The following is a 12,444-nucleotide window of genomic DNA, read 5'->3' on the forward strand; positions in this document are numbered from 1 at the left end:
GCCACAGGGCTAGAATTTTCAATGTCTCCTCTGACACTTGGCAGTGACGTAAAGTTCCCATGAGTGACAGAACACTGAGCCAATCACGGCGCAACGCTCTGTATTTTCTGCTGGCTTGCACCACCACCACAGAAAGCATTGATCTAGGCTGAAACACCTGCATTCTGGAGCTGCCTTACTCAAGAAAGGAAAAAGAGACCATGTTTGTATGCGGCTTTATTAACTCAATGATATATATATTATTTTTATATTGTTTGCAAACTGATATGTGACACGTATTAATGCCAAAATAACATGCAAAACAGTCAAGCCCCCCCCCAAAAAAAATGTTTTTTATAAATAAATATGTATTTTATTTATTTTTTGCAAAAAATGTGGGGCTCAAAACAGGTGGGGCTCAGCCCCACCTGCCCTGAATGACGGGTCGCCACTGCATATGTCTCATAACCACACTCCGCCTCATCCTTCATCCCCTGGAACTTTCCAGTGTTCTATGCCATATGTCCTCAAATTGGACTGTTCTATGATTCTCCATGGCCCACACCTTTTCAATATTTAAATAATAATACTTTGATTCATCAACTGTCGTAGTGATAGAGGATCATTTGATTTCCAGTTTTTTAAGTAGAAGTGTTTTAAAGTCATTGACTAGAAAAGTATGGTCGACCCTATTGGGTATCTTACCGCACCCTCAAATGCCACGTATGCAGATAAACGGATTAATAGTAAATTTACATTGTAAAACGTCTGACAGCCAACTTCCTAGCTCCGCCCATAACTTTTGGACTTCATAGCATTCCCAGAAGGCATGAATTATTGAGTCCTTGTTAGTTTTACACTTAAGACATGACTCTACTGTTGTGCTGTAGAAGTTGGGAATTTTGTCTTTTTTATAATAAATTCTATGCATTAGTTTATACTGGATTAAACTTACATTTTTGTTAACTGTAATTTCGTTTGTTATGTTCGAAAAACACTCCTTGCCAATATCAGTTATTTTTAAGTCTTGATTCCAATAGTTTTTTCTAAGAGATTGTCAGTTGAATAGGCTCTCTGCAAGGTTTTGTATATGTTACCTATCATTTGAGTATCTTTTTCTGAGTCAAATTGTCACGTGTGCTCCCTCTCCAGCCTCTAGGTCACCAGTCTGCTCGTCATGGCGCACACCTGTCACCATCGTAACTCGTAATTACGCATTATGACACTCACCTGGACTCCATCACCTCCTTGATTACCTGTCCTTTATATGTCACTCCCTTTGGTTTCTTCCCCAGTCGTCTCGCACATCATTACACAGATAGGATTCCCTCGACATTGCTGTGATGTCCAAAAGTTGCATATATTTGAAAATGTCTACGTGTGTCAGTCCAAACTTGCTATTTAATTCTGTCATGGAAATAAATGTATTTCCTGTTACCACGTAATTTCCTGTTTCTATGCCTTTAGTTTTCCATGTGGGCCAATTTATCAGTGAATTCTGAAAATCTATTCAAGGATTGTTCCATAAGGTTGAGGTTTTTAGGGAGTGATATTGGTTCTTGTAGAATGCGCTTCATTTTCTTCCATGTTGTTATAGTGTTCTTAACTATGAAGTTGTTGAAAACAAACACGTGAAAAGATTCTGGGTGTCACGTGTGCTCCCTCTCCAGCCTCTAGGTCACCAGGCTGCTCGTTATGGAGCACACCTGTCACCATCGTTACGCGGACCTGCGCGTCTTCAGACTCACCTGGACTCCATCATCTCCCTGATTACCTTCCCTATATATGTCACTCCCTTTGGTTCCTTCCCCAGGTGTCATTGTTTCTGTTCCAGTGTCATGTCTGTGTGTTGTTCGTGGTTCTTGTTTTGTGTTAAGTTGCATTTATTTATTAAAACACTCACTCCCTGCACTTGCTTCCTGACTCTCAGCGCACATCGTTACACTGGGGATGAGCATGCTCGTCTTCAATAGGAATCCTTTCTGGGGGACGCGGTAGATTAAGTCAAACCATACTTTCGGTGCATAACAACAGAGATGTGCGCAATCATTTGAAAGACAACATAAGGCACATAAGCAGCGGCCTTGCACTGCAATCTTCACTCAGAAAATAGTTTTTATTGAAACTTGTGTTATAGTTGAGGGTTTACCTGACTTCCCCCTTTTAGGTAGGAAGTGGAGGGGAGCAGGGCTGGGGGTTATTGTGATGTGGTATCTGTCTGGAGAAATTTGGATCTGAACCGAAAATGTAAGTGTACAGCCGTACCAGCCATGACCAAGTTTGTCAATAATCCTTTTAGACTTCAGAGCACCAGAGTGCTTATACCTCCAGAGTATCTCTCCACATCAGCAAATCTGTCTCTCCCCGAGTCCTGCCGCCTCCCTGATGCCCACTGATACCATCGCCGGGCTCCAAATCGGCTTTGCTACAGTACAGGCAGGAGACTTTGCTAATGGATAAAGTTGTCACAGACAAATCCCCTATATTAGTTTCTGTCACTCTATGTATCGCCGCAATCCCTTACTGCACACACTCGGTGATAGGCAGGGCTTGATTAAACTATTATTTGCAACAATCCATATTTTACATATGAATGAGCAGCCTGTGTTAATTTCCATTGTACGGAGGTCTTATAACCTTGCCTCCAATCCACGCCCTCTGCAGCGCAATCACGGGCTAACGAGTGTGAACAGCCAGACCCGCTACTGTTGTCTGTTTTGTTTGGAATCGGTTTCAACGCCACCGGCCAAAGTGACACATAATCAATGGCTATGAGGGGGAAGGTGCTGTACGTCCACTCCAGCTATTCCTGCGTATGGATCGCCTCTGAAGTTCCCCTGCTCCTCTCCCCTTCTCACCCCATCTCACATGCATTATTCAAGGGACAGAAGGGAAGGGCGTCACTTTGAGATGTGACCTGGTGGACAGAGAACATTCTGTCAATGTTACGGTGGCATTGTCAAGGTTAATGTGTTACAGGGCTGGGCAAGGGTAATGTATTCACTTGTGGTGAGACTCTCTGTATGCGGTTGGATGACTTGGCTGCCTGTCGTAGATTTTCTTTTTCAGCATTAAGATGGGAATGGAGAAAATAGGAATTCAGGTAGGCTATACTGTATGGACAAATGTAAAACACAGCAGGTAGCATACTGTAGTTATAGTACCTGTATGTGTCATTATCATGATATGCAACAGCAATGATCCTATTACATCTTTACATTGAAAATACTATGGTGACAAGAATTGCCACATCTTTTGTTGCAAGTCAAGAGTTGGGAGTAGAAGGCCGAGTACATCATGCAGAAGCATATCACTGTTAGGCACCACCCACACATTATCAACAGGGAATATTTAAAGGGGTTCTCCAGTACTTTTGACCAGTAGTTCTGAAGGCAGCGCCCACGAGCCAAAAGTGGTCCCCAATATGTCCACCAGGTCATTGCTTTCTCTCTCGCTCTGCTGTGTGTGATTCTTGCTAGCTGTCACTCAAATGGCGAAGGGCTGAATCTCATTGGCTGGATCTCGATTTGCTATGGGGCTGGCCCACATGGAGGGAAATGTAGGGAAAATGGTGCAGCGCAGCTTCCAGACAGCAGTCGCTTTCAAACTAGGAATTTTATGGCTAATTGAGGTAAGACAGTAATTCTGCTCATAGAAGATGATATATGAACTACACATTGACACATCCAGCACAAGCTGGAGGTTTAAAAATACTCACTAGTCTCCTAAGTACTGAAGCATGTCTTTAATTAAGGCCAATGCTGTGAATCCGTAGGTAACCACCCTGTCCCGCCCCCCTGGATCACTTTCCCCATAGCTGAAGAGCCGAATCGCATTCTGTAGGTGTCACAGCTGTGATAAGGAGCGGACCAAACCGCAGTGTTTTCAGGTTCCACATCTTTATTTAACAGTGAAACGTGATGCAATACTTAAACTAACCAGAAAACAATAAACCGTGACGCAGAGAGGGGAAAAAAAACACACTACTCAAAATATAATCACCCACAAACAACATGCAGAAACACCCCTACTAAATATGACCTTCAATTAGAGGCAACGAGGATCAGCTGCCTCCAATTGAAGGTCAACCCAATAAACTCCAACCTAGAAATAGACAAACTAGAACTACAACATAGAAAGAGAAAATATAAAACAAACACAAAAACACCCCCTGTCACGCCCTGACCGCTCTACCATAGAAAATAACAACTTATGTTGGTCAGGACCTGACAGTACCCCCCCCTCCCAAAGGTGCAGACTCCAAATGCCAACACCACAAACAACCCCCCCCAAACAACCCCCCCCAACCCTACCCCTAACCCTAACCCCCCCCTAACCCTAACCCTAACCCCCCCCCCAAAAAAAGAAAACACAAAGGGAGGGTAGGGTGGGTGAAAAATGTCTATGGCGGCGGCTCTGGTTCCAGGCGTAGTACCCCCACCGCCCGCTGATCCCCCCCCGCTTCTGTTTGTCCGGAGGAACCAGACCCTGGATCATCGTCGGAGGCTTCGGACCGCCAACCGCCGCTGAAGACTCTGGGCTAAAAGCCGCCGCTGAAGACTCTGGGCTGCAGACCACCGCTGAAGGCTCTGGGCTGCAGACCGTCACTGGAGGCTCTGGGCTGCAGACCGTCACTGGAGGCTCTGGGCTGCAGACCGTCGCTGGAGGCTCTGGGCTGCAGACCGTCGCTGGAGGCTCTGGGCTGCAGACCGTCGCTGGAGGCTCTGGGCTGCAGACCGTCGCTGGAGGCTGGGCTGCAGACCGTCGCTGGAGGCTCCGGGCTGAGGAGCGTCGCTGGAGGCTCCGGGCTGAGGAGCGTCGCTGGAGGCTCCGGGCTGAGGAGCGTCGCTGGAGGCCTAATGCATGGGACTGGCATAGGAGGCGCCAGACTAGTAACACGCACCTCAGGGCTAGTGCGGGGAGCAGGAACAGGACGCCCCGGACTGGGCAGGCGCACTGGAGGCCTGATGCGTGGGGACTGGCATAGGAGGCGCCAGACTAGTAACACGCACCTCAGGGCTAGTGCGGGGAGCAGGAACAGGACGCCCCGGACTGGGCAGGCGCACTGGAGGCCTGATGCGTGGGGCTGGCTTTGGAGGCGCCAGACTAGTAACACGCACCTCAAGGTGAGTGCGGGGAGCAGGAACAGGATGTACTGGACTGGGCAGGCGCACTGGAGGTCTGCTACGTGGGACTGGTATAGGAGGTGCCAGACTAATAACACGCACCTCAGGGCTAGTGCGGGGAGCAGGAACAGGACGTACTGGGCTATGAGGGCGCACTGGAGGAGGAGTGCGCGGAACAGGCACAGGGTACACTGGGTCTTGGAGACGCACTGGAGGTCTGGAGCGCGCGGCCTGCACAACCCGTCCTGGCTGGATGGTCACTGTAGCCCGGCAACGCTGCGGAGCCCGTATCGACCGCACCGGACTGTGCGTGCGGATGGGCGAGAGTGCGCACTACCCTGTAATGCATTTCTCGCCCCTCTGTCAGCCCGCTTCGCAGTGCCCTTTCCGCCAGCACCATTCTCCGGAATCTCGCGTCAAGCTCCTCGCTTGACTCCTTGACTGGCTCCGGTTTGCTCCACGGCTCTCTCATGTACGCCCGGGAAGTTAGGTCAGGCCTGCCCCCCAACTTAGCCAAACTCCCCGTGTGCCCCCCCCACATTTTTTGGGGGGACTGCTTCTCGTCCTTGCATCTTGGTGGATATCGCGCTTCATAGTATCGCCGCTCTGCCTTCGCTGCCTCAAGTTCCTCCTTCGGGCGCTGGTACTCCCCAGCGTGCCTCCAGGGTCCCTTGCCATCCAGTATTTCCTCCCATGTCCATGACTCCTGCTGCTCCATGCCACACTGCTTGGACCTTGGTTGGTGGGTGATTCTGTCACGGCTGTGATAAGGAGCGGACCAAAGCGCAGCGTTTTCGTAGTTCCACATCTTTATTTAATAGTGAAACGTGATGCAATACATAAATACTTAAACTAACCAGAAAACAACAACCGGTGACGCAGAGAGGGGGAAAAAAACACACTACTCAAAATATAATCACCCACAAATAACATGCAGAAACACCCCTACTAAATATGACCTCCAATTAGAGGCAACGAGGACCAGCTGCCTCCAATTGAAGGTCAACCCAATAAACCCCAACCTAGAAATAGACAAACTAGAACTACAACATAGAAAGAGAAAACATAGAACAAACACAAAAACACCCCCTGTCACGCCCTGACCACTCTACCATAGAAAATAACAACTTATATTGGTCAGGACGTGACAGTAGGTGTGTTTCTTTACCTTTACTTTACACACGTGTCTTTACCTTCACCCTCCATTCACATTTCTCACTGCCATTCGTGAAAGATAATTCTTCAAGTTTTACCAGTGAAATGTCCATGCTGCATCTGCATACCAACCATTTGATCTCAATCAGTTTCATGGGGAGATGCTTTAGATCTTCTTGAGTTAAACAGTGTTGTTTTGAAGTAACCTACAGTATTGTTTTGAATTATGTACAGTCAGAGCAGATGGATTCAACAAACTGTAGCATACCTGTGTTTAGTTTCAATCAAAGCAGATATTTTGCCTACTTTTGGCCACAGTGCGAACGGTCCAATTTTTCCTCTGTCATTCTAAAATCTCATAAGAAATGAGCTGGTGTTTTGTCTTACAGTAATGTTATACAGCAGGCTACAACATAGATAGGGTAATTCACCTATTACAAACAGCCTATGTGAATGCAGCTGTACGAACAGCTGTCTTACCAAAATAATACTAACTAAATGCTGAAAGTAATAACCTAGTTATTCATGCATGCAAACAAAAATACTGAATAGCAGTTTGGCTTAGAATACTGACACAATACTGAACGAATGAATGTGAAAGAAAGAAAAATCAGATCAATAAGGCATGACACAATCTACATTTAGGCTAGTTACATTAACAGTAAATAAACACAGTACAGAAAAGGCAAATGGAGATCCAAATAACCAAAACACAGCCTACAGCCTACAACCCAACCAGCTAGATTGTTTCTTACCTTTTCAGAAGAGTTTGCAGCCTCCTTGATTCTCTGTGGAACTTTCTGAGTAATCGATCATTCCATTCTCCCCGAAGTCATCTTGTAAGAATCCTCCTCCAATGCCAGTTGGATTAGTTTAACTTTTCTCGGGTGACGCATACTTCTTCTGTGCCGACTGAACACAGTTTGTCAAAGTGGAAAATGAGTTCTCCCATGTCAAGTTGAAGTCGGAAGTTTACATACACCTTTGCCAAATACATTTAAACTCAGTTTTTCACAATTCCTGACATTTAATCTGAGTAAAAATTCCCTGTTTTAGGTCACCACTTTATTTTAAGAATATGAAATGTCAGAATAATAGTAGAGAGAATGATTTATTTCAGCTTTTATTTCTTTCGTCACATTCCCAGTGGGTCAGAAGTTTACATACACTCAAGTAGTATTTTGTAGCATTGCCTTTAAATTGTTTAACTTGGGTCAAACGTTTCGGGTAGCCTTCCACAAGCTTCCCACAATTAGTTAGGTGAATTTTGGCCCATTCCTCCTGACAGAGCTGGTGTAACTGGGTCAGGTTTGTAGGCCTCCTTGCTCGCACACGCTTTTTCAGTTCTACCCACAAATTGTCACATGGGATGACGCTGGAGAGACGAAGCAGGTACGGGGAGTCAAACATTTAATAAAGAACGGACATGGAACGAGACAGGAACAGCGTCAGCAAACTAGTAATACAAACAAAAAATGATTAATGCAGAAGCAGGGGAATAGAGCTGGGGAACTGACAAATATAGGGAGGTAATAACAGGTGATGAGGGAGTCCAGGTGAGTCCAATATCGCTGATGCGCGTGACGAAGGAAGGCAGGTGTGTGTAATGGATGATAGGAGTGCGTGATGCAGGGCAGCCTGCCGCCCTCAAGTGCCAGGGGCAGGGAAGAGCGGGAGCAGACGTGACACAAATCTTCTATGGGATTGAGGTCAGGGCTTTGTTATGGCCACTCCAATACCTTGACTTTGTTGTCCTTAAGCCATTTTGCCACAAATTTGGAAGTATGCATGGGGTCATTGTCCATTTGGAAGACCCATTTGCGACCAAGCTTTAACTTCCTGACTGATGTTTTGAGATGTTGCTTCAATATATCCACATAATTTTCCTTCCTCATGATGCCATCTATTTTGTGAAGTGCAACAGTCCCTCCTGCAGCAAAGCACCCCCACAACATGATGCTGCCACCCCCGTGCTTCACGGTTGGGATGGTGTTCTTCGGTTTGCAAGCCTCCCCCTTTTTTCTCCAAACATAATGATGGTCATTATGGCCAAACAGTTCTATTTTTGTTTCATCAGACCAGAGGACATTCCTCCAAAATGTATGATCTTTGTCCCCATGTGCAGTTGCAAACCGTAGTCTGGCTTTTTTATGGCGGTTTTGGAGCAGTGGCTTCTTCCTTGCTGAGCGGCCTTTCAGGTTATGTCGACACAGGACTCGTTTTACTGTAGATATAGATACTTTTGTACCTGTTTCCTCCAGCTTCTTCACAAGGTCCTTTGCTGTTGTTCTGGGATTTATTTGCACTTTTCACATCAAAGTACGTTAATCTCTAGGAGACAGAACGCGTCTCCTTCCTGAGCGCTATGACGGCTGCGTGGTCCCATGGTGTTTATACTTGCGTACTATTGTTTGTACAGATGAATGTGGTACCTTCAGGTGTTTGGAAATTGCTCCCAAGGATGAACCAGACTTGTGGAGGTCTACAATGTTTTTTTTTCTGAGGTCTTGGCTGATTTCTTTTGATTTTCCCATGATGTCAAGCAAAGAGGCACTGAGTTTGAAGGTAGGCCTTGAAATACATCCACAGGTACACCTCCAATTGACTCAAATGATGTCAATTAGCCTATCAGAAGCTTCTAAAGCCATGACATCATTTTCTGGAATTTTCCAAGATGTTTAAAGGCACAGTCAATTTAGTGTATGTAAACTTCTGACCCACTGGAATTGTGTTACAGTGAATTATAAGTTAAATAATCTGTCTGCGAAAAATTGTTGGAAAAATTACTTGTGTCATGCACAAAGTAGATGTCCTAACCGACTTGCCAAAACTATAGTTTGTTATCAAGAAATGTGTGGAGTGTTTGAAAAATGAGTTTTAATGACTCCAACCTAAGTGTATGTAAACGTCTGACTTCGATTGTAGCTGTGGACACCCCAAAAGCCAGTCCGTGTTTCAGTGCAGTAAGCACGGTCGGCATAGCAGAGAGAGGCCCAGAGAATCGTTTCAGGATATCAAGTGGGGTCCATTTATCCTCATCGGAGTCGGAGCAGGCAATTTCAGTCATCAAAAACTGGCGAGCGACACTAAAGTCAGCTTCCACCAAATCTGGTCCAGCAATGGTTTGACATTTTTCACATCTAGAAAGTCATGGCTCTCCGTGTCAAGGGCACACAGGGTCTCCACCAGTTGGCTGTTGCGTTCGCTAAATCGTTCTGACATTTCACCAATGACAGCATCCAACGTGCTGAAAAATAGTATTTTACATTGAGTGTCTTCTCTGTCCTTCTGACTTACTGTACTGTCTGTCCACCGCGTATTGCTGGAGATTTGTACATACGTAACGTTGTCGTTTGCTTGGAGCTGGGGGTGCATCATTTGTTTGGAGAATAGAGAAGCCTGAGGATTCTGTCCACCATGTTGGCTGTAAACTTAAAGCCGGGGTCCTTCACCGCCTTCAGCAGCCCTGTAGCCTCCAGTCTTACTTCTGCGATGTATGAACATGTGCATTCAAGGTCAGAGAGGAACTTCACAATGCTGTCACAACTAACAATTTTTACAGCTAGCTAACTAAACTCTGTGGTGGTGGGGTGTGAGGCAGACTCGAGTGAAGCAGCTTCAACGGTAAACCCCGCCCTTAAAAATAAAAATGAAAAATGAGAGGCGGAGGCGTGTCACGTTATTCACTTAGCCTTGCACAGATAAGAAGGATTTTTTCCCGCTTTTCATGGAAACCCAAAGGAGTCATACCTAACCACCCAAGTGGCTTTCCATAGCCCCCCTACACACCACAGTGCACCCTGTCTATTATGCTGACACAGCGCAGCGGAGATACACTTTTTTTTGGTAACTTTTTTGCTATTTTACATAGGGACGTAAAAAACTACAACTGATGGGGCAGAGGTTTCAACTGAGGGGGTTAATCCCCCTTTTAACCTCTCGTGGAAGTGGGCCCGGCTACAATACTATAATATGTGATCTTGCAGACATTGATTCAGCCTTGATCTAACTTTATTCAACGAGCACCATTCGCCAGAGTAGCCTGTTCTCTTGACAGCCGAACAAGTAGAGTACAGACTGTGTAAAGTAGAGAATCCAGCACGTGCGCAGAAGCGTCGGACCTTTAGTGGTCGTGAAGAGGGGTCCAGAAGAGTCGGATCCACAGCCACGCCGTTTAATTCATGACTTTATCAATCTCAAATTCTCTCATATCTCCCCCAAGTTCTCCGTCCTGCTCACAGTTTATTGATCTCTTGGCTAATTACCTGAATTTCAGATAGGATAATTAACAGCGGCATTGTGTTGATATATATTGAGTAATTGATCTGTCAGCTTCAAAGTTCCTAATTGGTGAACAATCAGATTAGAGCCGGAGTGGATCCTCCAGAGGGTGTGTCTGCACAGCTGCACTGTGGAACACAGAGAAACTCAATCGTGCTCCAGAGCAACTGAGGATGGATGTTGGTCTCCTTACTGACCAGTGACGGGAGTTGACTCAATGGATGATTCAACACCTTACGCGCTGCAGGGAATGGCTGTGCCAGAGTTTTTTCTATGCCATGTTAAACTGCCTTGAAGTTGAGCTTCATTAGTCATTGATCCCAGCTTAATCTGACAACAAATATTTTCTCCTATAGAGGCACTGTTTCGTTACATTATGTTTTCAGTCGCATCTGGCGTATATTCTCCAATTTCACATTGGTTTAATACAAGCCACTCTGCTTTCTTGATGCACTGTGAACTCTTATGTTGGAATTCACAGCTATTGGTATGATCCAGCACACCTCCAGATCCACATAGCCTTGCTGAAATCCTTCCATCTGAAAGCCAGTCAATGAGCCAGTCTGTTGGAGCATGCTCTGCTTGAGAATTATCCTACAGCACCCTGTCTGTTGGTATGCCAACATGCCTCATTGGCTTGAACACAAGGGAATAGGCGAAAATAAGTGAAGCATCAAGATTGAGCGTCTGTAAAGCAGGGAGCTTTAGTAAAGCATGATAAAAGTTCTCTGGGACGCGAGTCAGTTAGACAATGTTCATTTAACAACAGGGGCTGCTCCATAAAAGCTGAAAAGTTTTACTGAAATAATAATGAAGTTGAAAGAGGAGAAGCTAATACGAAGAAAGCCCCTAGGAGTTGCATTCTGCCTTAGTAAAACGTTAGTAATAATTATCCCAACAGAAGAAAAAAACATGTTTTATGCATGCTTCTGTATATTTCATTAATTAATACTCTTCTCACTAGATGTTAATTTAGCCAAAGGCGCTAAACCAAGGACACATTGCACTTTAATGTTTGAGGGACAAAAATAAACAGATCAGAGTAATCTGTGAGCATACATTTTTTTATTTTCCAACCTCCTCGGGATGTTATTTCACAATGCTTGTCAGACTACAGTATGGTTGTAACATATGTATGTTATCTGGTTTGACAGGAGCTGGTCCTCTCTTCTTGTTTAGTCGCCTCGCAGAGCCTGACTAGGTTTGTCAGTTGAAGGCTTATCCAAACTCTTGGACCCTAACTAGGGCTGTGGCGGTCACGAAATTTCGTCAGCCGGTGACTGTCAAGCAAATAACTGTCTCACGGTAATTGACCGTTAATTAACAAACACATTTAGCATCTCCTGACTTCCACACAGCCTACAAGCCACTGATGCTGACTTTAGGAACATGTACATGTTAATAAGTCTAATAAATCCATGTTATATAGCCTACTATTTCAGAAGAACAGAATAGCATACTCTGAGTTGTCCTTATGTTAGGCCCTGATCTGGCTATACCAAATGGCTGTGGGCTACATTAGTTCATTTAGCAGACAAGATTTGCTTAGAATTCCGTGGCATTATTTTATAGTATGAGGAATACAATTGAACAAAGCTGAATAAAATAGAAAGTATATTTTCTCCAAACCATTTGAAGGGAGTGCGCACATGCGGCTATTCTGTGTTGAGCAGTTAACAAAGAAATACATTCTCCTATATGCTTAATTTAGAGTTATTCAAGTAACTTTAGTTGTTCTACAAACGTTTGGCCAAGGCTGCATGATGTGTAAGGCTGCATGATGTGTAAGGCTGCATGACGTGTAAGGCTGCATGACGTGTAAGGCTGCATGACGTGTAAGGCTGCATGACGTGTAAGGCTGCATGACGTGTAAGGCTGCATGACGTGTAAGGCTGCATGATGT

General features: G+C 45.2%; 1 protein-coding gene across 2 annotated transcripts in view; it reads left to right on the plus strand.

Moving 5' to 3' along the window:
- LOC115154643 (gamma-aminobutyric acid receptor subunit alpha-3-like) overlaps window positions 1-12,444 on the plus strand; it is a 160,572-nt gene that overhangs the window by 46,171 nt on the left and 101,957 nt on the right. The gene's annotated exons all lie outside the window — the stretch shown is intronic.

The sequence above is a fragment of the Salmo trutta genome, chromosome 19 (assembly GCF_901001165.1).
Source record: "Salmo trutta chromosome 19, fSalTru1.1, whole genome shotgun sequence".
Lineage (NCBI taxonomy): Eukaryota > Metazoa > Chordata > Actinopteri > Salmoniformes > Salmonidae > Salmo > Salmo trutta.